At 47.2% G+C, this 25,316-nt stretch overlaps 1 protein-coding gene across 6 annotated transcripts in view; it reads left to right on the top strand.

The window, feature by feature from the left end:
- Positions 1-17,264: 17,264 nt before the first annotated feature.
- Gnb1 (G protein subunit beta 1) overlaps positions 17,265-25,316 on the top strand; it is a 63,712-nt gene continuing 55,660 nt past the window's right edge. For all 6 annotated transcript variants that reach the window (XM_034501652.2, XM_076933581.1, XM_076933583.1 and 3 more), the window contains exon 1: positions 17,265-17,454. The gene's annotated coding sequence lies outside the window, so the exon portion shown is untranslated. The remainder of the gene's footprint in view (positions 17,455-25,316) is intronic.

Here is a 25,316-nt window from a genome sequence, read left to right as displayed (position 1 = left end):
GCAAGTTGTAAGGGTCTTAAATTAAGATATGTAAAAAATTTTGTCTCAGATTTCTTTTCTTCTTGCTACTTCAAAAGTTCGGTTTTGACATTAATCAACGAAGTTCTGATAACCCACTAGTCTAGCCCAGGTAAAGCACTGGCTACTGTTATCACAGTTGAACGATCAAAAATTTAAATTTCCTTGGTTGTCTTCTAAGTACAGACTTTTAAAAGTGCTTATTGCTTATGCTAAAAACACTTCTGTCCAATGGATACATCCAGCCCTCTGGAAAGAGCGCTTATACTTTTAACCCAGAACCATGTTTTGGGTCCTCAGGCTTTTGTTATGAATCAAAGGCATGAATCTACTGCTTTTCTACAACGTGAATTTCAGTACAGATTACAAACAGTAGTAATGCTGACATGTCTAAAACATTTCTAGATTTATTTTATGCATGAGTGCTCTATCTGCATGTACACCTGCATGCCAGAAGAGGGCACTCATCATAGATGTTTGTAAGCTACCATGTGTTGTTAGGAATGGAACTCAGGACCTCTGGAAGAATGGCAGGGGTTCTTAACCACTGAGCAATCTCTCCAGCCCTGTCTAAAACATATATCTCTTTTTGTAAACTTTAAAAAAAAAATTCATGTAAGCTTCAGGGAGTCGTGAGACTTAAATCCACCTGTCACAGATCAAAAGAACTCCAGGTAAGAACTGCTGTCAAACCAACAGCTTACAATTTCCACCCTACTGCCTTGTAGGGTTATGGGTCCCTTGGGGAGGTGGGATGTGGGAAGTGACTGCACTTACCCCACCAGGTGGGTGTTGGGCCATAGGGAAGCCCCAGGACACCTCACTGGGGGTGGGGAAGTGTGGTCTGAGGTGTGGGACAGCCGGGCTGGCTCAGGGGTCCCCAGTCCTGCAAGGAGGCCAGACAGTCTGGTTCTTAGGCTCTTGGACATCCAGGTGCCACTAGGAAGCCGTGGAAGAGCTCAGAAGAGAGTGGGAACCTGTGGCTGGATCTAGCCCAGGGCCAGGGGTTGGGGGGTAGGGGTGGGGTGAAGGGGAGCTCTGGCTGGTCCCATGTTGGGAATCCTTGACTTGACAGTGGCAACAGGTTTGGGCTTGGTGGCAGCCATGGCTGGGAACACAGAGAGGCGATTAGACAGCGGCTCTGTAGACAAAGGCCTTCTCCACGCCTCTCCACAGCTGCTCCCCGATGAAAAGAGGCAGTCCATCGTTTTAAGACATTTGTTGTCAGGCTGGAAAGATGGCTCAGTGGCTAAGAGCACTGACTGCTCTTCCAAAGGTCCTGAGTTCAATTCCCAGCAACCACATGGTGGCTCACAACCATCTATAATGAAATCTGATGCCCTCTTCTGGTGTGTCTGAAGACAGTGACAGGACAAGTGTACTCACATACATAAAATAAATATATCTTTTTTTTTATTGAATAAATATATCTTTTTTAAAAAGACATTTATTGTCATGGCAGAAAGTGGATAAGTAAAACCACACCCCACTTCTCAAGGCGGGCCTGAGGTTAAATACCTTTTGCAGGGGGAGTGTGTGGGAAGGAAGGTTTATTGGCTAAGTCCTCTCGATCTGTAGGTACCTCATTAAAATGGAGACCTGTCTTGAGGCCATGTGACCATAGGTCATGTTCTCTACATATGGAAGGGCTTGGGGCATTGCCTTTACATGACTGATGGCCACATATCTATGGGGGGCTGCAGCTAGTGATGGGGGCTGGTGCCCGAGAATCAGGCAAAACGCCTACTATCCCTTCAGGGCCTCTGGGGCTTTGAGCCTTAGCTCAACTGGGGACCAAGATACCTTTGTGAAAGCACAGTCCCACACTGCTACCCTTGAAAGGTAGGCCACCTTTCCCTTGGTCTTGGGACTCCTTCCCTCCCTCATCTGCCAGGACCATGGATTGTCCTGGATGTTTCAAGTAAACACCCAAAATAAAGATTTTCCCCTAAAATCTTTAACTTTAGCTTCTGTCCCTAGTCTATACCTGTCCAGGAAATTTTCAAATCAACAGTAGATTGCAAACTGCTCCAGGACTGGCTGCAATGTAACAGCCCTAAGTGCTTCTGACAGAATTTCTGACCACTCTGAGTCTCTGCATGCAGCCTGCACTTCACTAGCCCCAGGTGGTTCTGCAGAACCTGGGCATCAAGAGAACAGACGTTCCCCCCGGCCTGTACTCCTCTCTCCTTCCTGGATTTGACCAATATTACAGACTTCCTACCCTTCACCCCCAACAAGCATCCCCATTTTCAGCTAAGAAGCAGTTACAAAAGGGATTACATTGCCGCTTGTCATCAACAAAAAGTCTGGAATGTCAGGTCCCAAAGAAACCCAGGACAAGGCTCACTCAGTACCAGCGGCTCCTCTCAGTTCTTCTCATCCTGTCCCCTGCCCTAAACCTCTCCAGCCCAGAAGCTGGGCTTCACTTCCCTTCCTCCAGCTTCTCATTCCTATACAAACCTGCCATTTTGGCCACGTGCTGTCTTGGTCTTCTGCTATTGGCTCCTGGGTGACCCACTTTTGGCTCTTTTGGCTCCCTTCTCTTCTTCTCTTCTCTTCTCTTCTCTTCTCTTCTCTTCTCTTCTCTTCTCTTCTCTTCTCTTCTCCTCCCCTCCCCTCCCCTCTCCTCTCTTCTCTTCTCTCCTCTTCCTTTTGCACTCCCACCCATCCACTCATGGCCCACTTAATGATTAAGGTTGTCTTAGTTAGGGTTTCATTGCTATGAAGAGACACCATGACCAATGCAACTCTTATAAAGGACAACATTTAATTGGGGCTGGCTTACAGTTTAGAGGTTTAGTCAATTATCATCATGGCAGAAAACATGGCAGCAAGCAGGCAGGCAGGGTGCTAGAAGAGCCAAGAGTTCTGCATCTTGATCAAAAGGCATCCAGGAGGAGACTCTTCTGTAGACAGTTGGAATAGGGTCTCTTCTGCAATGGGCTGAGCTTGAGCATAGCTCCTCCCCTACCAGTGACACACTTCCTCCAACAAGGCCACACCTCCTAATAGTGTCACTCCCTGGGCCAAGCGTATTCAAACCACCACAAATGTCATATATAAAGGTCAGGATAAATGTCAAGTCTGGACCCTTCTAGGTGTCTCTGTCTCTACTCTCCTGTCTATAATAAAACTTCTCCCAAACCTAGAAGCGATCAATCATGTCATTTTCATTCAATGTGAATGGTTTTGGTGAGCACTAAAAATAACACAAGTAAGTTGTTTAACTTCCACAATGGGGGGGGTGTGTTGGGGGGAAGCTAATAAAACATAAGCTCGGTGTGGCAAGGGAGGCAAAGGCAGGAATATAGCTGCAAGTTTAAGACTGGCCTGATTTACCTGCGGAGTGAGACATATCAGAGAGAGAGAGAGAACGGGAGAGAGAGAATGTGATAACCTAGTAAGACACAGGAATGGAGGGAGAAAGGTACAGGAGAAAGAAAGAGCAAGCTATATAAGTCGACTGAAGAGAAGAAAATCCATGAGCTGGAGAGATACCTCCACAGTCAAGAGCAAATACTGCTCTTTCAGACAACCTGTAAATGGCCCATCTCCATCTCCAATGTCTCTGACTTCTGTGAGCACCTGTACTCCCTCTATGCCCAAATGCCCACACACATACCTACACATGGATGCTGCCATGTTCCAGCCTTGATGATAATGGACTCATCCTCTGAAACTGTAAGCCAGCCCCAATTAAATGTTGTCCTTTGTAAGACTTGCCTTGGTCATGGTGTCTGTTCACACCACTACATCTCTAAGACACATAGATACCAACCAAACACAGCATATCAAGTTGCAGTAAGACTAGATTCCTCCCCCTGGTGTTAAGGCTGGACAAGGCAACCCAGTAAGAGGAAGAGTCAGAAAAGCAGGCAAAAGAATCAGAGATAGCCCCCACTGCCACTGTTTAGAATACCACAAGAAGACCAAACTACACAACTGTAACATATATGCCGAGGGCCTAGGTCAGACCCATAGTGTTACATTTTTTAAGAGAGAGAGAGAGAGAGGGAGGGAGAGAGAGAGAGAGAGAGGGAGAGAGAGAGAGAGAGCTAGCTCTGGGCCTACAAGATGGCTCAGGGAGCTAAGGTTCTTGCTGCCAAGGCTTACCTTAGTTCCTCTGACAAAACTTTCATGTTGGGAGGAGAAAACCAACTCCTGAAAGCTGTCCTCTGTCCTTCACATTCTCACCATGACACATGTGTGCTCGCGCACGTGCACGCACACACACACAAAATAAGTGTAAACAATTTTATAACAGCTCCTACAACTCTGCCACAAAAATAAGCAACTCAAATTTTAAAATAGGCAAAGGACTGGAATGGATGTCTCTCTGAAGAAGACAGAGCAGAGCTGTCAGGCAACAAACACAGGAAAATATGTTCAGTATCACTAACCATAGAGGAAAGGCAAATTAGACCACAGCAGGTAGGTAGGTTGGGGAGAACTCAACGGGAAATTAATGTTTGGCAAGCACACAAAGCCCTGGGTTTCATTCCCAGCACAGAGGGAATGATGTGTGTGTGGAAAGAAACATACACACACACACACACACACACACACACACATACATATACACATGCACACACATATGCACACACACAAATGCACACATAAACACACACAAACGCACACACATATACACACGCATACACATGCACACACAAACATATACACATGCACACACATATGCATGCACACATAAACACACACATACACACACAAACACAAATACACACATACACACAAACATACACATGCACATACATATGCACACACAAATGCACACATAAACACACACATACATACACACAAACACACACATATACACAAACACACACATACATATACACACATGCACACATAAACACACACATACATACACACACACACACACACACACACACACAGTGGGGTTAAAAAATAGAATCAGGGAAGAATTGAGATGGTTCCGTGAGAACATCTGGATTATCTACTAAGAGTATACATTACTTTGGTAAAATAGGCAATTAGGCTTTTACTCAGCTTGGTGGTAGTAGACCCACCTAGCATGCATAATACTCCAGGATCTATATCCAGCACAGCCAAATAATTTGCATTGAAACAAATATTCACCAACTTCCCCAAAGTCTCCACACTTTCCACCTACCACAGGAATGGGTCTTCCTGCATCCAAAGAAAACTGGTTGGAAGTGCAAGCCACCAGACATGGCCTCTGTCCTCATCTCTACCAGGCTAGGCTGTGCCACAGCTATGTTTTAGTGAAGTGACAGACGGTGCAGAAATGCAGGAAATGTATTGCCAACAGATCTTATCTCCCTTTTATTGTTTGTTTGTTTGTTTGTTTGAGACAGGGTTTCTCTGTGTAGCCCTGGTTGTCTTGGAACTTGCTCTGTAAACCAGGTTGGCCTCGAACCCAGAGATTTGCCTGTCTCTGTCTCCCAAGTGCTGGGATTAAAGGCGTATGCCACCACTGCCTAGTCCTTTGTATTCTTTTTGCTTCCCCTAAAGACTTTTTATGAGCACTGGTGTTTTGTTTGCATGTATGTCTGTGAAGGGGCCAGATCCCCAGGAAATGGAACTACAGACACTTGTAAGCTGCCATGTGGGAGCAAGCAACTGAACCCGGGTTCTCTGGAACAGCAGACAGTGCTCTAAAGTGCTGAAATCAGCCTTTTATCCTTTTTTTTTTTTTTTTTTTAAAGAATGCTTACCTTTACTTTCTGTGTATTTTCTGGAATGCACATATGTGAACCACGTGAATGCCTAGTACCCAGGAAGGCAGAAGAGGGTCTCAGACACCCTGGAACTGGAGCTATGTATAGACAGTTGTGAAGCATCATGGGAATGCTGGAAAGCAAACCTGGGTCCTCGAGCAAAAGCAACAGATGCTTTTAACTGCAGAGCCACTTCTCCCACAACTCATATTCTTTTTCTTTCTTTCAAGATTTATTTTCCTCCCTTCTCTTCTCCCTCTTGCTTCGGCCCCGCTCACTCCAGCCCCTCTCACTCTGGCCCAAAGTCCACTGTAGCTGTCTTCAGACAGCCATATGAGGGCATCAGATCTCATTATGGATGGCTGTGAGCCACCATGTGGTTGCTGGGATTTGAACTCATGATCTCCTGAAGAGCAATTGGTGCTTTTAACCACTGAGCCATCTCACCGGCTCCTCATCTTTACTTTCTTAAACTCAAATTTCACCTTGTACCCTAGGCTGTCGTCGAACACGTGATCCCCTTCTCTCCATCTCCTGAGTATTGAGACTTCAGGCTTTGCCAGCAGGCCTGCTAAGATTTTCTCTCCTTAATGTTTCTGAGGGGTTAGGAGGACAGCTGAATTGAAAACCTTTGGGTACTGGTACAAGAGCGCCCCACACTGTGAGGCGAGGTCAGCATCTTAAACCCCTTACTGGGGTGCTGGAGAGATGGCTCAGCGTTTAAGAGCACTGTTAAGACTGTTCTTCCAGAGGTTCTGAGTTCAATTCTCAGCAACCACATGGTGGCTTACAACCATCTGTAATGGGGTCAGATGCCCTCTTCTGGTGTGTCTGAAGACAGCAATGGTGGTGTACTCATATGCATAAATTAAATAAATAAATCTTTAAATAAAAAAAAAAAAAGACCCTTACTAGGAGCCAGGCGGTGGGGCGCTTGCTTTTAATATCAGCACTCACAAGCGGATCTCTTGAGTTCCAGGCAAGCAAGTCTCAGGACAGCCAGGGCTACATCACAGAACACTTTCTCGCGGGGGGGGGGGGGGAAGGAGGGGGAAGGGTGGTTATTGGACCTAGTTGGACATTCCTCCCAAGCCCTGTCCTAACATTGTCCATCTCAACTATGCCGATCTCCTCCGCTCCACTTTTAGCCCCACCTTCTTTCGGTCATTTAACCAGTTCGGAAGCAGCGCCTCACGGAGTTCGGAAGTTCCTCTTGTTCCCACCAGGGGGCGCTCGAGCACCATTCGCAACCGGGTGTGGCGGCCAGGGCTCTTCGGAATCTAGTGGGACTAAAAGCTTGGGTTGGAGACCAGGGGTGGGGCGCTCGCTGTTTTCGAAACTCTGTCTTTTAAGTATCACCTTCGGGTTTCCACAATTGCAAAGAACAAGAATAGACATTAATTCCATCTCAGCCACCTGGAAAACTGACGATAGCTACAGTCCCGCAGGTGCAGACTCTAACTCGGGGTGAGGCGGTGGGGAGGGGGACACACACACAACTCTAAGCCTAATAGGTGCAAGAGCCAAGTTTCCGACTAACAATTCCTCCAAACAGCCTTCTGAGCCTGGTGGCGCCGCGTTCCCACCAGGCGAGCCAACAGGCCTGGACCTAGTCCTTGGATAGGCAGTACCACGGTGTACTTCCTGCTTTGTCCAGCCCCAACTTGGCTCAGGCTGGGCTGAGCAGCCCAAGGCCCTGGATTCTACGATGGGATAGGGAAGGGCTCGCCCATCTTCTTTTCTGTCTTAAATGTGCAGCAGAGCCATTGTGTCCAAAGGCATTGAGGACACAGACTGCTCTACACCTTAAGTCCATGGTGACCAGCCACCGGAGTACAAGTGGCCTAAGTGGCCTTTGCATTTGCCAGGGAGTTCCGTCCTGAATACATCTCTACATTTATGGAAGGAAGACTGAGACTGGGGAGTAAAACCAGTGCAATTGCATGCATTCTTTCTTTATAGAGCCCTAGCCTGAGAGGCAGCATCTGCAAGCTGTTGGGACAGGTGAAGAAGCAGCGGACAAGAATCTCATTCCAACCGGACCCCAGGAACATCCAGTCAAGGCATCTACTCTTGTCCCCACTGCAAGGCTGGAGTGTTTCTCCATATATATAGTCTTTTCTAGAAATCAAGGAAGGGAAGTAGTGGCATACACCTTTGATCCCAGCACCCAGCGGCAGAGGCAGATGTATCTTTGTGTGTTCGAGGTCAGCTTGGTCTATATAGCTAGTTGCAGAGCAGCCAGAAATACACAGAGAGACTGCTGAGAAAGAGAGAGAGAGAGAGAGAGAGAGAGAGAGAGAGAGAGAGAGAGAAACAGAGACAGAGACAGAGACAGAGACTGAGACACAGAGAGAAAAGAAAAAAAAGAAAAAGAAAGAACCCCCCAAGGGTAGACTGGTGTGGTGGCACTCATCTTTCATTCAGTAATTCTTTTTTTTTTTTTTTTCTTTTTGGTTTTTCAAGACAGAGTTTCTCTGTGTAGCCCTGCCTGTCCTGGAACTCACTCTGTAGACCAGGCTGGCCTCGAACTCAGAAATCCTCCTGCCTCTGCCTCCCAAGTGTTGGGATTAAAGGCGTGCGCCACCACTGCCTGGCCCATTCAGTAATTCTATAATTTCAGCAAAGGCTGACAGATCTCTGTGAGCTCCAAGCCAACCAAGTCTACACAGTGAGACACTATCTCAAAATAAATAAGTATATAAAAAATAAACTTCAGAGAGCAATAGAAGGGCAAAGGAGGCAGAATAGGAAACCATTAGAAGTCTGAGCTAGTCCCAGGGCCGACACAGAGGACTCAGGGCAGGCCTAGGAATGAGCCCCAAAGGTATTGCTGCAGGGCCCAACCCATCTCACAGGGACGTCACAGAGAGAAACTCTAGGGCCCTAGCTCCCTTCATGGCTTCCTAGGCTGTTTTTCAAAACACCTAGCACCTTTGGCCCAGCCTCCCTAGGAAGGTATCTAGATCCAGCATGCATACCTTACAGCTGGAGGCCAAACACCAATTCCAGTCCCACACTATCAGACCTCCCAGAGCACAGCACTGTGTAACTGCCTGGAGCCATGGCTCCCCCCCCCCACCCCACCCCAACTCCCCCATACCTGCCTCTCCTCATTGCCTCTTTCCGGCAAACCTTGCATCATTTCCCAGATGGCAGGTGACTGAACTACAGGGACAAGATTCTAGACAAACAGCTCTTGGACCCCAGAGGCCACTCAGGAGGAAGCTGCCCCTGCAGGATCCAGGTCCTGCCAAGGATGTGTGGGCTGAGCCCCTGGGGTGCTGCCCTGAGGCTTGAAGCTTAGCATCAGGGATGGCTCTACAGAAGGTTAAACTGCTAACTGCTTCTTGCCTTGGGGGCCTGCACAATAGGGTCCAGGGCTCAGTCTGAGTGTCAAGCATGGATAAACATGGTTTAGATCACAGCTGAGTGGCTCTGGGTAAGGAAGTAGGGTGAGGAGGCTATTCAGTGACTCCTTCATTCCTAATCCTGTTTAACTCAGGAGGGGTACCACTACTTCAGAAGGTACTGGTGGGTTCTTGCTTGGGTCCCAGGCAGAGGTCTGGAACAGTGTCTGTGGCAGGATGAGCAGACTCGGGCATGAGGTGAAAGGTCAGCTGGCCTGAGGAAGAAGCAGAAGGGCCCAGAGCAGCTATAGCTACCTCAGCTGGGCAACCTCAGCAGGGAGGGACAAACTCCAGAAGACTGACTTCACACCTAGCATGGGGCCGCTGGGTGGGAGTCAAGAGACCAGCAGGACAGAAAGGATCATGACTTAGATGCAGGCAGAGAGAGAGAGGCAGAGGCCAAGCAATCTTAGCTCAAAGCTGAACCAACCCTGATCCTGTCTCAAAGCTGTTGGTGGTGTGACACACCTTAAATTCCATCACTGGGGAGGCAAAACCAAACCAAAACAAACCAAAACAAAACAAAAAAAGAATCCTGCTGTCTTGAATTTTTTTTTTTTAATTAAAAAAAAATGGCTGTGGTGATATATCCTTCAATCCCGGCTTTGAAGGGCAGAGGCAGGAGAATTAGGAGCTCAAGGTCATTGTTGACCTCATAGTGACTTAGAGGCCAGCCCTTGGATACACGAGACACAGTCCCACAAATCAATCAATCAATCAATCAATCAATAACAAAAACAGCACATTTTGACAGCCAGTGTCAAATCCCAGCACTCAGGAAGCAGAGGCAGGTGGATCTCTGAGTTCCAGGACAGCCAGGGCTACACAGAGAAATCTCTCAAAACAAAACAATGTGTGTATGTGCGCCATGGGCATGTCTGGTGTCCACAGAGGCCACAAGAGGGTATTGGATTCCTCTGGATTTGGAGTTACAGAAGGTTATGAACCACCGTGTGACCACTGAAAACCAAACCCAGGTTCTTTGGAAGAGTAGCCAGTGCTTATAACTGCTAAGCCATTTCCCCAGCCCTTTCCACATTAAAAAAATAAAAAATAAAAAGACAAGGTAAGGTAAAGTTGGGGAAGTGAGTCAATAGAAATATTCAAAGGCTCTTTCTCCCTTCTGATTAAGTCCATGAGCCCATGTGAGACCTGTGGAAGTTCTTTGTGGAGACTTCCATACCTGGAGCTGGCACAGGGGAGGGGAGGGGAGGAGTCATGGGTGTGGTGAGGAGAGCAGGTAAGGACATCATGCATGGGTTTGCTGAGGCTAGAAGGCTGCAACCCAGAACCTTCATCAGGGAGGGTCAATCTGGTAAACTGGGGTGACTTTCTGTTAAAAAGAATGTGGTATACAGATCTTCAGCCTGAGGGGGAATTCAGGACTCTAGGAACAGGAACCACTGTGGCCAGAACCATACCTGCTAGGGGTTCTGGGCCCATTGTAACCTCATGTCAACACCCTGCAGCTTGTAGTTCCCAATGGCCAGAGAAGGTTTGTAGATGGCCTCCCCTGCCCACTGGAAATGCCTCTGACAGTACTGTGCATTGTCTTGCCCAGTGACCTCCGCTAGTTTCCTGGTGTAGAAGGGCACTTCCAGGTACACATTCCACCCACAACTGGTGGCCCAGCAGGGTTGTGGACAGGAGTCTGGGAAAATCTCAGTGTCAGCGACAATCCTGTGGCCCCTTAGCCAGAACTTTCCTGTGGAAACTTTGATAGCTGGGTGGCTTGCCCCTACCTACTGCTGCCACAGGTGTGAGATGTTTACCTAGCAGGTGTTGGAAGAGCCTAGTCTCAGGATAGTGGGTCCCAGGGTGCCATCTGCTGGGAAAAGAGTCCCCAGGATGTCAGGAACTCCCTTCCCCCAGGCAAGGCTCTAGGCAGAGAAGAGAACTAGAGGCAAGGGCCCGAACAGAATCTAGCAGCTCAGAATCTAGATAGCTCCTTTGCCCCAGACAGGCTATCATGACCTCAGGGTCCATATCCGGTTCCTGGGTTCAGCATGGCCAATAGTATGTATGTTTTCCCGTTCATTGTTCCAAGAACCCTCTTCCTGTGCATGCCTAGGTCTGTACGTAACATTGTGGGGGAAAGACATGTTCTGTCAGGGAGCCACAAAATGTCTCAGGGCTAAGAACTGCCTTTGGACCAGTCTGCTTCACCAAGCCACCCATCAGACCTCATCTCTGGACACTGAGGCCTGTACCCTACATCCTTGTTCACTCAAATCCTCTCATCTGTGTGTATGTCAGAGTCTGAGTATAGGTCTCTACCCTCCTCAACCTCTGTCACATCTCCATCCATTCTTTCTCACAGAGTGTGAACCCAGGGTATGATCACTAGCTGTCCCCTCAGGCAGAAGCGGTGGCCTGCAGGAAATGGAGGAAGTCCAAGAAAACAACTGTGGCCTTTGCTTAAATTGATTTTCCAGGCTGGGCAAGACATAGGACTGGGGACTGTTGGGAAGGTGGGAGCCATGATGGCCCCAGAATTCCCTGAGATCCCACTCCAAGAGATGCCTCAAACGCTGTCTAGGGGTAGGGCTGGGGCCCAAAGGTGAGGAAAGGGAGCCCTAGCTCAATTAAGCTATTAGGTAGATTTAAACAGCACAGGGGTCTTGGAATTATGTTTATTTCAGTTGTCCCTCCCAGTACTAACCGGACAGTCTGACAAGCCAGTGTCCAGAGCTGCCCTAATAATTCCTGCATTGGACAGCAACTAAAGCAGGAAACACCTGGGAAACTGATCTTCACCCATGAGTACAACAAACAAGACAGCCTCCTTTAGATGGAGTTTAACTGCTCTCCAGATTCTGAAGCTTTGTTTTCTTTTGGTTTTATTTTTTTTTAATGTGCATTGGTGTTTGACCTAAAAGTTTGTCTGTGTACAGGTGTCAGATCCACTAGCATCTGAGTTACATACAGACAGTTGTGAGCTGCCATGTGGGTGCTGGGAATTGAACCTGGGTCCTCTGGAAGAACAGCTGATGCTCTTAACAGCTGCACTATCTCTCCAGCCCCTTAGTTTTGACTTTTTTTTTTTTTTTTTTTTTTTTTTAAGACAAAGTCTCACTTGGTAGCTTATGAAGGCCTGGAATTGGCTATGTAGAACAGGTTGGACTTGAATTCATAGCAACTACCCTGCCTGACCTTTTGAGTCCTGGTATTATAGGAGTATACCACCATGTATAACTCCAAATTTTAGTTTTAGCAGGAAGATTGGTTGTGGGGGGACCTTGAGGTTTTCTTCTCTTTTGAGCAGCATTTTTCTCCTGCCTGGTGACAGGAAACAGTCCCATCCTTTGGTCTGGAAACTTTGTGTTGTCTAAACAGAGCTCCTAATAGTAGCCTCCAGCTTTCTGCCACGAGGCCCCTTGAAATCTAATCAGTGTCTTATTTTCTCAGACATCTCAGCTGCCTCTGAATACTGCAGTGCTAAGGCAGAGTTCATAGTCGTGATTTTCTTACCAGCTAGGAGATATCACATAGAGGCCTGAGGCCTGGGTAGGTAGTGCTGTACCCCAACAGTCTCATCGGACACCAGGATACAGCTTGCCTCCGTATCTCAGATGTCTGTTCTTGAACTATTTACCAAGTCAACTGCTTTGTATACAAGATGGTTTAAGATCGTGTTCTTGTTGGCTTGATTATCATTGCTTCAACCTTTATGTTTGGGCCCCTGCCCTTTCTGCTCACAGTTGCCTTCTTCATTAGAGTTTAAATGAAGATGGTATCGGGGAGCCCCTTGTTTAGGTTTCTCTATGGCACCCAGGCCACTGCATAGGCCAACAGGTTCACACATGTAACTCAGGCTGATGCACCCTCCCACAAATTCCACAAGAGATACTTGTTGCTTTTTCCAGGAAGGCAGCCAATACTGGCCATATCAGGCCTTTACTGAAGTCCAAACAGTGCACATGTCATGAGTGACAGGGAGCCATCTGGCCTCTTCCCAGGTTTCTGACTTAAGTGGAGGTGACACTCTACCCATTCTCATGGATAAGACACCTCAGCCTTCACCCCAGACATGCCTCAGCACGTATGGAAGTCAGAGGAAGTCTTTATAGTTTTCTCCTTCCATTTGCATGTCCAGCTTGTGTGGCAAGCTCTTTTAGCCAGCACCTGTTTTATTTTTGAGACAGTGGTTCTCTATGAAGGCCAAGATGGCTTCATCTGGACTTAGCCTTCTGAGTGATGGAATTACCATCATGCTTGGCTCACCGAGCAATGCTGGACATCTTTTCCACTTCCATCTATCTCATTTTGGTCGCTGGATATGGGATAGCTGGTTTGCAATCAGAAGGACCAGGGTTTGAAGCCTGTTAAGAAGAAATAGGCATGGGGCCAATCTGGTGAGACTGGGAGGGGACCGAGGGCCCTTTAAGGATTCTGGCCAGTCTACAAAGACTACCACCTTGTTCCTGCCATGTCCCCTTCTTGGGGATAGATGTGCCATAGGAGGTTAGGGCTGAGAGCTGCATGGGTCCTGTTCAGGTTACCTTAGCAGAGATGAAGAGGATAAGTGTTCTGAGTGGGTGAAGCAGGGATGAGGGTCTCCTGAAGAGCCCTGGCCCCGTTCTTTCACCAAGCCCTGCCTTTAGAAGCCCACAGGAACTAATTAGCACTCTTGTGTCCCTGTCACCTACATTCTGAGTCCCTGGACACCAGTCACATGCCCCTCCTCTCTTTCCTTCCTCTTCTCAGGGCTCGAGCTGTGGAGGCTGGGGCAGGCTACAGTCTCACTTACTGGAAGTGATGATGGGGTGTGTGGAGAAACTAGACAGTGCTCAGCAGGACAAGGATGGATGCCCACAGGGCCTGAATCCAGGTCAGGACAAAGGGACTTTACTGGTCACTACCCTGCCCTTTTTACCAGATCTGGAAATCTAAAATGCTCCTTGGTGTTTCAAGCCTCTTCAAAGCCTGGCTTGGAGCAAGGCACCGGGGCACTGCCTTGCTCTGGGTCCCTGTCACATGCCTAGATTGTTTGAATAATTCAGATTTAAGGAGACCTACTTTCCTGTTAGGCCATTTCCTGCTAAAGAGCAGGTGGGGGGAGGGGCACTTGAATTACACATCCATGCTCCCTGGGTTTTTAGAGAAGGCTGGGCACTGAGCCAGCCCCTGGGCAGTGCCTCCACCCTGGAGCTCTGCTCAGCCCTGCAGCCACTGCTGATGGGCCCTGGGCTGGTCACATCTGACTGGGTGTGGCTACGGACTTGCCAGCTGATTTCTGAGATATTTCCTGGGAAGGGAGTGTGCCTGAAAAATCAGGAGAGGCCTGAGTCCTGCGATAGAGGCAGGGATCCCTCAAGTTTCTGTCTAACTGTGGAAGGGGCTGGGCGGCAGTGTAGGAGCCAAAAATCACAAGAGACCTAAACTAAAGGGGGTGGATAAAGAAGCTTCAGAGACTTGGGGATACAATAGGAAAGGCTAGCTTCTTATCATCTTCAGGGCAGGCTTCTAGTTAGAGTAGGCTGGAGACTGACCAAGGTCCATGGCCAGAGGTTTCTGCTGCCTGGGGAGTGCACATATCAGATTGGGGTGAGGCCATGTGGCAACCTGAAGCTTCAGCTAGAGATCTGAGAATCAGGGGTCAGCCCCTCCTCTTCTTCCTTCCTTCCCCTCAACTTTGCCCCCATACCCTGTCCATAAACATAAAAATGATTACCTCAGCAAACACTATGGGGTAAGTTCCAGGGAAGCCTCTGCCCCACCCTGAACAGTTACAGATCACAGATACATGGAGGTACAGAGGCTAAATTTCAAAGCCTGAGGAGGCTGAAGCAGGACGATCCCAGAGTCTAGGTTAGCCTGGGCTGCAAGACTCTGTCTCTAAACCGACAGTCCAACCATATCAACCATGCTAGGCTCAATGTCCTCATAAGGGACGTTGCTCATGGGGTGGCAACTGGGAGCACGGAGGCAGCTGATAGAGCAGGGGAGCCCCAGAGCCTAGCCTCTAAGGGGCCCAGTCTGCTCCCCCTTGCCCCCATCTTCACTTATGAGACCTAGGAGTGGCTGAGGGGTACAGCAACATGGAGGGCTCTGGAGAGATAACTTGTCTTGTGTACTTTAGTCTAACTGCCTCTGTCTGTTTCCTGTCTATAGTATCTCTTCCTCCCTCCCTCTCATTTCTGCTTTAAGTCCTTCACCAGGGAGGTCCTGAAGGGTGTGCATCAGGCCTGCTGGAGTTTGAACCTGAGACCACCTGACAATACTCAGAAGCCCACACCCTCTAATTTTCAAAAGGTATCAGAATATACTCTATGCTCCCACCCTTCTCTGTGGAACCAGCAGGAGCCTTGGGCCCAATGTCTCCTGGTTACCCAGCTGTTCACGTTCCTCATTCCTCTAGCTCCACCTTCTTTTGGACCAGCAGGGACTAACAGACATCTTATCCCTCCCACTGTCCTCTCAGGCATTGCTCAGGTTGCTTGGTCTTGGCCCTCTCACTTGGAACTCAGAATGCCACTTAGATACCTTCTTCTCAGACCTTAAATATTCTCTGGGATCCTCTGGGGTTGGGGTGTGTATGGTGGGTGAGAAAGTCTTCACCAGAATCACAGTTTTAAGTAGGAAATGGGCAGGGCAAGGCCACTGGGAATAGGCTACCCTTGAGGAATGAAGCTGGCAGTGGACATTCTCTTGGGTCTGGGCTACCAAGGGGTTGGGAACATCTGTGCAGATGTGATAGCACCAAAGGACCTGGCCTTCACAAGGTTATGGAATAGACCCTTCTGGGAAGTTGGAGTCACAAGGGACAGTGGAGAGAATGGGGGAAAGGAAGAACCCTGGATTTTTGCTGGGAGCGAGTGGGATGATGGAGCTGTCAAGGACTTCAGGTAAAAGACAGTCACAAATGACAGAGTCAGGCCTTGAACAGATGGAGTGAAGGACAGAAAATCCCAGGGGTCAGAGGCCCTAGTGTGTAGGATGATAGCAATGGTGGTTATATTTGAGATAACTGGAACCAGGTTTCTTAATCTCAAAGCAGGTCACTTAATATTCAAGGAAAAGAATATGAAGGAACCCTGCAATATCATGCAAAGTATACAATAAGTGTGCTCAAGAAAAACATACACATGTCCACACGACTGTATGTACATACACGGATTTTCATTATATATATATTTTCCCTCAGGCTGTCTGCTTAGCAATGACACTTTAGTAACAAAGAATACCCAACACCTGGATCACACTTCTACCACCCACTAGCCGAAGCTAGGACTCTTGAAATAAGGGGTCAGATCTGATCTGGCACAGGGAAAGCAGATGAAGAAGCTGTCAGGGCTGAACAATGACAGAGACATTTCTATGGCCTGGCAGGAAGTGTCCAGGGCAGGGAGGGGAAAGTGTACAGACCATCCAAAAGCTGCTTCGAGAAGGAACGGGCTTCGAGAAAAGGCTGCAAGGTGCACAGAAGCTAACAAGAATGGAAGTTATCAAGTGTGAAAGAAAGCCTCTTCAGTAGCAAGCATGGAGAGGTGCTAGGCCCGCCGAGAGTCGTGGCTCTTGTTTAAAAGAGGCTGGCGCAGGCCAAGAGGAAATAAGAGAGGTACTAAGCTGGTTTTGGAAAGGGCAGAATAGGAGTCAAAAAGTCAGTGTAGCAGGAGTCGTGTTACTTGAAGGTGGCTGGACAGATGGGCAAGACGGACCAGACCAAATGGCATGGCTTAGAGATTCTTAAAGAAAGTGGTTAATCTTCACAACCTTCCTGTCCCACCTGGCTATTCCTGCCCCAATCCCCACTCCCACCCCTCGCTGTCTAGGCCCAGCTAGGCCGCTCACGCGCCTTTCGGCCCTCCCGGGCTGGACACTCAGGCAGGACACATCGTCCTCTGACTCTTGGGGCACATGGCACAGGAGCAGGCCAGAGCCAGAGGCCACCGAGGCCGATACGCTGGCAGCGCCCCTGGAAGAAAGACCCTTGCGGGTTGTGTGTGGGGTGGGGTGGGGAAAAATCACGGTTCCTTTAAGTCGCTCGCGCACGCGCAGGGGGAGGGGGCGGGGCGGAAAGCGCGGCACGCGCACGCCGCCCGTGCGCGGTGACGCGACGTGGGGTTTCCCGAGGCTGCGGGCAGGGGCCGCCGCGCCCATCCTGATGGCTGGAGGCGTCTGAGGGGCGGACGGCGACGGCGACGGCGGCGGCGGCGGTGGCGGGCGCGGGCGGCGAGGGCAGCGGGGCTGGGACTGGAACAGCCGCCGCGCGGACCCGACCAGCCTCGCCGGCTCCTGCCCGCAGGCCGCGAGCGCGACGACCAGGCGGCGGCGTGGGCGCCAGACCGGGCGAGGGCGAGGTGAGCGCGGCTGGGGTCTGTGAGCGGCGCCTGCCTGGGGCTGGGCCGGGCCTTACGGCTCTTCTTCCCGCCCTGGGGTCATCGGCCGTCGGCTTTGTCCTGATCTTCGGGGTGGGACGGGCGATCCCGGGGTGTGCTGGGTGGGGGTCGGGGCCGGGGTCCCGAGGTGAGGGATGGGGCGGAGCCGCCTAGGCCGGGGTGCGGGACGGGGTCTTAGGCTCAAGGCCGCATCCGGGGTGCGGGACCGCCTCTGGATCCGAGATGCGGCAACCCGGGTGGAGGGGCTGGGGTTCTGGGTTCAAGGCTGGATCCCGGATGCGGGACCTGGCCCGTGGTCTTGGGTTCAAACCCCATTGTCGGGATTCGGTTCCCAGACCCATGATCCTGGGATCGAGGCTGTTGCGGGTGGTCTAGGCCCTGATGCCGGACCCCGGAGGTGGTCCTGAGTTTAAGAAAGGGAACGGGATGCAGAGCTGGAGCCCGGGTCATAGGTTGGAGCCTATGTGGGTTGCCAAGGCGGGGATGCCGGGCGCGCCGCAGGCGCTTCTCGCGGTCGGGTCCCCGCGGGAACAAAAGCCAAGTCTGCCCTCCGGACCGCGCCTTCCTGCGGGGCGTGGGACCCAGCTGGGCGCGCGGTGAGCGGACACGGGGCGGGTCTCCAGGATTCGGCCATCACCCCTGCCGGGTGCGGGCCTACTGCTACCGAGCCTCCCAGCTCCCTTGGCTGTCAGCGTTCCTGGCCCCAGGCGCCCGCAAATGAATGGGCGCCGCGTCCGGCCGCCGCGACAAGATGGCGATGCCCGCCTTTGTCAGCCAGGACCGCGCCGTCCGCTGCCGGGGCTGAAAACAAAGGCTGGCTCTAGCGGCCAGTGCAGAGGAAAACGCGCCGGGCTCCTGGTTCGCCTGATGCCACTGTGCTGGGAGGGGACGTCCTGCCCAGAGCACTCAGAGGGTGGCCTAGCCTTTCCGTGTCTCCACAGCCTCGGGTTCCCCTGGGGAACTGCAGCTTGGCTTTTGACCTTTTGATACATTTGAACATTTTTTTTTCCGGGTTTTTTTAAACCGCATGGTTAGCATCCCGAAATAGCATCCCTATACGTGCTCAGCTCATCTTTAAAGACGTTATGCCAGAATTTTTATTTTGGGAGGAGAATTAGTGGGACTTCAATTAATTAATTAATTGTTTAGTGCATTGCTCTTTTGCCGGAATGTCTGTCTGTGTGTGTATGTGAAGGTGTCAGATTCCCTGGAACTGGAGTTTCAGTCATTGGCTGACGTGTGGGTGCTGGGAACTGAACCCAGATCCTTTGGAAGATCAGCCAACCTCTGAACCATCTCTCCAGCCCCGAATTAGTGTAGTTTATAACTAATTATATTAATGACACTTATGCATGAATATTGAAATTTCAGGTAATTTGTAGTGTTGGTTTGGTAGTAGTAATACTTTGTATTGTTATGTTTCGACCTGATAGCAGCAATCAAGGCTTTTTTTGTGTTAAGGTTAAGTAGCCTGTGAGATTAATGTTAACTAAGAAAATATGTAGTCATTCTATTATAATGAGCAAATAAATGACAGTATTAATATTGTGAAAAGTTCCATTTCACTGTGGAGACTAAATGTGGATCCCAGAGAAACCATTAATCAGTTTCTAAAGTTTTTTTGTTTGTTTGTTTTTACATCTGAAGCTGTGGTGGTTTTGGTGATGGGAGAGACAGCTTTTATTTGAAGATAAGGCTTTTGGTTTTCATGCTAAGATGTCTTCTGGATTCTTCTGGAAGGTATTTCATACTGCAAAAAGAAAATATCTTACATTAGGTGTTCGGCTAGGAATGAAAATGTGAAGACAGGCTTTGAGCCTCTAGACAGCAGAACTAGGTTCTGGTTTGATATGACTTAGGGAGACTGACCTTCAGTGCAACTGGGAAGCCCCGATCTCCATGGGAGAGGCTAGACTGCATGGTGTAGGGTTCTGCCTGCATGTCTTTCACTGCTACAGTGTGCTGTCTTTCTTAAAAGGTGAGAGTCTGGAAAGTAGGTTTTTTTTTTGAGGTTGTGTGCTCATACCTGCTGCCTGGCTCCTGGGTTTAGTGTGAGATGCTCAGTGTCAGAATTGTATTTATCTGGTGGTTCCTTGCAAGAATCTTTTAATGCAGGAGATTGAACATGCAACTTTGACAGTGTCTTTCCATGAATGAGCTCATCCACTGGATACTAACAGTTCTTATATAGCATCTGAGCTGACATCCAAGCTATATTTGTTTAATTGGAGTATTGCAGAGTGCCCCTTAAGCATGCTTTTTAAAAAGGTTTTTCTTTTTTTTCTTTTTTATAGCCTTTAGTTATATCTGATTTGGGAGAAGGGGAGACCAGGTAAATTTCCTTAGATTTAGAAGGTTGCAGAATAAACTAGAATTGGTAGGATATTCTCTAATCCCAACACTATGGACAACCTGGTCTACCTATAGATAAAACTTTGACAAACCCTCCCTTTCCCCAATGTCTGCATGATGGTGGTTTTGTCTGTTTTTTAAAGAGTCAGAACCTCACATCCACTAGTGTATGGATGTAATGGATGACTTCTGCCATTGTCCAGGCACATTTATGTTGACCACTGGAAAAGCAGGCTGACTTAGAGAAGATGCTCTCTCAAAAGAAGTGCTGCACAGACATATTGAAGCTTAGTTTCATTTAGTTAAAAATACTGGGCTGTAGGCTGGAGAGCTGGCTCAGTGGTTAAGAGCATTGACTGCTCTGCCAGAGGTCCTGAGTTCAATTCCCAGCAACTACATGGTGGCTCACAACCATCTGTAATGGGATCCGATGCACTCTTTTAGTGTGTGTCACATAAATAAAAAATAAATGAATCTATTTTTAAAAAATGTACTGGGCTGTAGGTTTAGGTACTCAATGCCAACCAAGCCTGAGCACCCAGGTCAGATCCCTGGAGCTCTTCTGGGGAAAGGAAAAAATGCACTTCTGTAAGGTCTCCACCACGCATGCACAAACTTGCACTATGTAAGTACAATTTAAGAAAATCTATTATCCATTGGTATTATTGGAAAGTTAACAGCTCTAAATGGAGCCTTGAGAGCAGTCTGTAATCACCTACCATCTTCTGGCTGTGTGGCCGGTGCTTACTGTGTGATCCACAACAGTTTTGCTTAGAAGTATAGTATCTGCAGTTATTAGTTTGTTCATTGGATTGTTTTTCTCTGCCCAACAGATTTGGCTCATGTCAGTCACCAAATTGGATTAAATTCTTTATGTGGGCTTTGGTTTTAGCATTAGTGGATTGGTAATAGATATTCTCGGTTTTATTATCTGGACTTGACCATATGGTGTGCTTTCCCCACTTCCCTTTAGTTTTTAAAAGACTGTCTTATCTAGGCTGTCCTGGTATTCACTATGTAGTCCAGGCTGGCCTCTAACCTCTGGTGATCCTCCTTCCTCAGCTTCCTAGGTGCTAGGATTCAGGCATGAGCTATCATGCCCAGTTTTATACCATATTATTTAAAAACTCCTTTTAGCATAAGTCTCATAAGACACAGAACAAAACTTTTTAGAATTTTTTTAATTAAAATTTTTTTTAGTATTTTATGTATATGGGTATTTTGCCTGCATGTATATGTGATATGGTGTACCTGTGTGCTTGGCTCCTGTAGGCGCCGGGAGGCTTAGAACTGGGAATAAAACCCAAGTCCTGCAAGAGGAACAAATGCTCTTGACATCTGAGTTGGCTCTCAAGCTCATTTTCTTAATTTTTAATTTTTAAATCTTTAATTTTTATTTTTTTCCTTAATTCTTTTTTTGGGGGGAGGGGGGAAGTCCTGAGTGCTGAGACCACAGCTGGCATCATCTTAATTCTTATTCTTTTTTCTTTCTTTCTTTTTTTTTTTTTTTTTTTTGGTTTTTCGAGACAGGGTTTCTCTGTGTAGTCCTGGCTGTCCTGGAACTCACTCTGTAGACCAGGCTAGCCTTGAACTCAGAAATCTGCCTGCCTCTGTCTCCCAAGTGCTGGGACTAAAGGCGTGGGCCACCACTGCCCGGCTCTTAATTCTTAACCTTTTTTTAAATTTTGATTTTAGGAGCTGGTGGTGTGTACTTGTAATCTCAGCACTTGGGAAGTGGGGGCAGGATTAGGAGGCTTCACTGAGGCCAGCCTGAGCTGCATGAGATCTTGTTTGAGTAATTCCAGGTTTGCATTTGGGTGTTTGTTTCGTTTTAAAGACAGAGCTCACTATGTTGCTCAGGCTTGCTCAGGCTAGTCTTGAACTACTCAAGGCTCCTCTCATCCTTCAGTTTTTTTCATCACATTCTTCCCAGAGCTGTTTGTTATTAAGAATATTTGTAGAAATTATGAAGTAGTAGCTCAATTAAATAAATGGTAGATTTAGTGATCATTGAACAAGAGGAGAAAACATTTAAATTAAAACATACAAAACAAAGTGATGGGAAAATGGTCCTATGATATTGTGTGGATGTATATGTGAAGAGAGGACATACCATGTTAACTGTTCTGAAATGGGAATGGGGACCATGCCTTTTAAAAGTTTGGATCTTGCTACATAACTCATTTAAGAAATGTAGACTTCTTAGAAATTGGAGTTTGTCACTGGGTAAGAGGACTGCTGACTGCTCTTTTACCTCCTGTACTGTACTGGCTTTAGGGAGCCATGTTGATCCCCTGATGCTGCTATTGGCTTCCATGACAGAAACCCTTTTTCTTTTATAGAACACAGTTGCCTTCTTACCTCCCACAGGGTTTCTCTGTATCTATGGCTGTCCTGGAACTGTCTCTGTAGATGGGTGAAGCTGGCCTTGAATTTAGAGGTCCACTGCTTCTGCTTTCCAAGTGTTGGGATTAAAGACATGGGCCACTGCCTGTGTGCTACACTCCCCTGTCCCCAGTTTACCTTTTCTTTGTCTTGGGGGTGGTGTTTTCAAGACAGGATTTGTCTGTGTAGCCTTGTCTGTCTTGGGACTTGCTCTGTATACCAGGCTGGTCTTGAACTTGAAGTGTTTAATTATATTGCTGTTCTTTTTATTTTGGTTTTTGTTTTGTTTTTCGAGACAGGATTTTTTTTTTTTTTTTTTTTTTTTTTTGGTGAAGCCTTGGCTATCCTGGAACTAGCTCTGTAAATCAGGCTGACTTCGAACTAAAACAGATCCACCTGCTTCTGCCTCCCAAGTGCTAGGATTAAAGAGATATGCTACCATGCCTTCAGTGATTTGTCTTATTAAATCAGAATTTTGAGAGAGCATTTGTAAAATCTCTCCAATTTAAAAGACTAAGATAGGGGTTGGAGAGATGGCTTAGTGGTTAAGAGCACTGCCTGCTCTTGCAGAGGTCCTGAGTTCAATTCCCAGCAACCACACGGCTCACAGCCATCCTTAATGGAATCTGCTGCTTAATGGTGTGTCTGAAGAGAGCGACAATGTACTCACATACATAAAATAAGTAAATCTTAAAAAAAAGAGGCTAAGATGACATAAAAATGGTTCTAAAAATTACTTAGTTGAGTCCAGTCCATTCTGCTGTTGATTAAAAAGGCCATGTTAAGATAGTAATTAGTAGCCCCAAGTTTTTATTTATTTATTTATTTATTTATTTATTTATTTATTTTGTGTAAGTACACTGTAGCTGTCTTCAGACACCCATATGAGGGCATCAGATCTCATTATGGATGGTTGTGAGCCACCATGTGGTTGCTGGGATTTGAACTCATGACCTCTGGAAGAGCAGTCAGTGCTCTTAACCACTGAGCCATCTTACCAGCCCCCCCAAGTTTTATAATGTATTTTATCAAGAGGGAAGAGATTATATAAATTAGTTTGTAAGATTGTTAGATTGAGAACAGTAAGGATGGATGAAACATGCTTATTAACTTGTAGTAGTTGTGTGATTGTCTTGTGACTCAACAGCCCTGTGGTGATCATAAAATATACTCTTTATAAGGAGTATGAATTCTCGTCTGTTAGTTTATATTCCTTTATATTAACTTAATATTTTAAAAGCTTACTCAGCACCTTTTGGGGGGTTCCTGAGGATAAAGTTGTGGGAGCCTGACCAGCAGGAATAGTGGAGTCAGTAGTTCTCAGGGATACTTAACCAGTTCTAGAGCTCAGTGAAGTCTCTGAAAGAAATTTGAGGTCTGGGACAGAGGAGAGGAGGTGGGGTGGTTCTCATACAACAAACAGCAACCAGACTCTGTTATCCCCCTTGTCTTCAGCACCAGAGCAGTGTCTGGCACATAATAAACACTCGATAATTATTTATCTGAGGTCAGGAATTTGCCTAGAGAGAAGTAGATACAGAAAGATTAGAGCCTTGGAAAAAATTGTGAACTTTCATCTAGAGAGCTCTGACAAGCTATTGAAGATTTGAGTAGATTGACTAGATGGGGGCCATGCTTAAGGCTGGGGCATGCTTACATCAGGGAGGGAGGAGGCTGGTTAGGGTTTCAGCTGGTGATGAAGAATGAGCTCTAGGTTGCATAGGGAGGGGCACTAAGTTTAGGTTCTGTCCTGCATGCTTGTTGGGGTAGATAATTATTTTGATTTGTGCATGCTGGGATGGTGGCTACTCCATCCTCACATTCTGCTTCACAGACCTTGAACATTTTCTTGCTCTGTGAATTGTGTTTCAAGTTCATTCTTCCCATTTAGGAGCCTTTCTTTGCATGGCATTTCTAGACCTCAGGCTTCATAACCTGGCTTCCCACCTACGCTTCAGGAAGAAAGACACTTACCTTTATTGGTGCATCACCCTGTATGTAGCTCCTGAAAAGGCATACAGCAAGTATTTGTTGAATCTGACTTCTGTTATATGACTAAGGCTGTAGAAGAGATGGAGGCCTTTGGGGCTTATTAGCATTTGCTGGTGATTGGAGCCTTGGGATCACTGCTTACTCTGACCTGTGAATGTGAATGCTAAAGTGTAATCTGTATAACCTTTTAGCAGTTCCTGCAACCTTTTTAAGGGTTCCTTAGGTTAAAACTACTTGTAATCATAAAACATTTTATCTGACTTACTGCTGTGTTGGATTTGCACTGACTAGGAGTGAAACAGCCAACTTAACACAGATCAAGGGTGTGGTACAAACTAGTTATTTTCACAGCACTCAGGTTAATGACTGGGCAGATCTTTAATCCCAGATTTAGGAGGTAGAGGCAGAGTTATCTCTGAGATTTCGGTAAGCCTGGTCTGCATAGTGAGATTCAGATCAACCAGGGCTTTAAAAAATCTTTAATCCTTTCCATTTATTATTTTTACTGTTTTGAAACAAAGTCTTGTTATATGTCCCAGGTTCCAACATGAGCAGAGTGAACCTGGTACTTAGAATAACTTGAGTATTGGATAGCATACTATAGAACCTCTCAAGGTTTTATTTTATGATATAATAGGAATATTTAATATACTATAATAGAAATAATAAAATAGAAAAATCTCAGAGATTGCTCAGTGGTTAAGGGCACTGGTTCTCTCTCTACCCGAAGACCCAGGTTTGATTCTTAGCATCTACATGGTTGTTCACAACCATCTGTAACTCCTGATTCTGGACATCTTCTGGTCTCTGAGGGCATGCATATGGTACACAGACATACATGTAGACAAAACACCCACATACATAAAAAATAATGAAATTTTATTTTTGTTTTTCAACACAGTATAGCCCTGACTGTCCTGGAACTCACTCTGTAGACCAGGTTGGCTTTGAACTCAGAGATCTGCCTCTGCCTCCTAAGTGCTGGGATGAAGGGCATGTGCCACTACCACTCGATCATAAAATATATATATATTTATATACATATATATGTATATATATATACATATATATATATATATATTTTAAAATAGACA

Source organism: Arvicanthis niloticus, chromosome 5, assembly GCF_011762505.2.
Source record: "Arvicanthis niloticus isolate mArvNil1 chromosome 5, mArvNil1.pat.X, whole genome shotgun sequence".
In the NCBI taxonomy this organism is placed as follows: Eukaryota; Metazoa; Chordata; class Mammalia; order Rodentia; family Muridae; genus Arvicanthis; species Arvicanthis niloticus.
The sequence above is the reverse complement of the archived record's forward strand: the minus strand, read 5'-3'. Positions and strand labels throughout refer to the sequence as shown.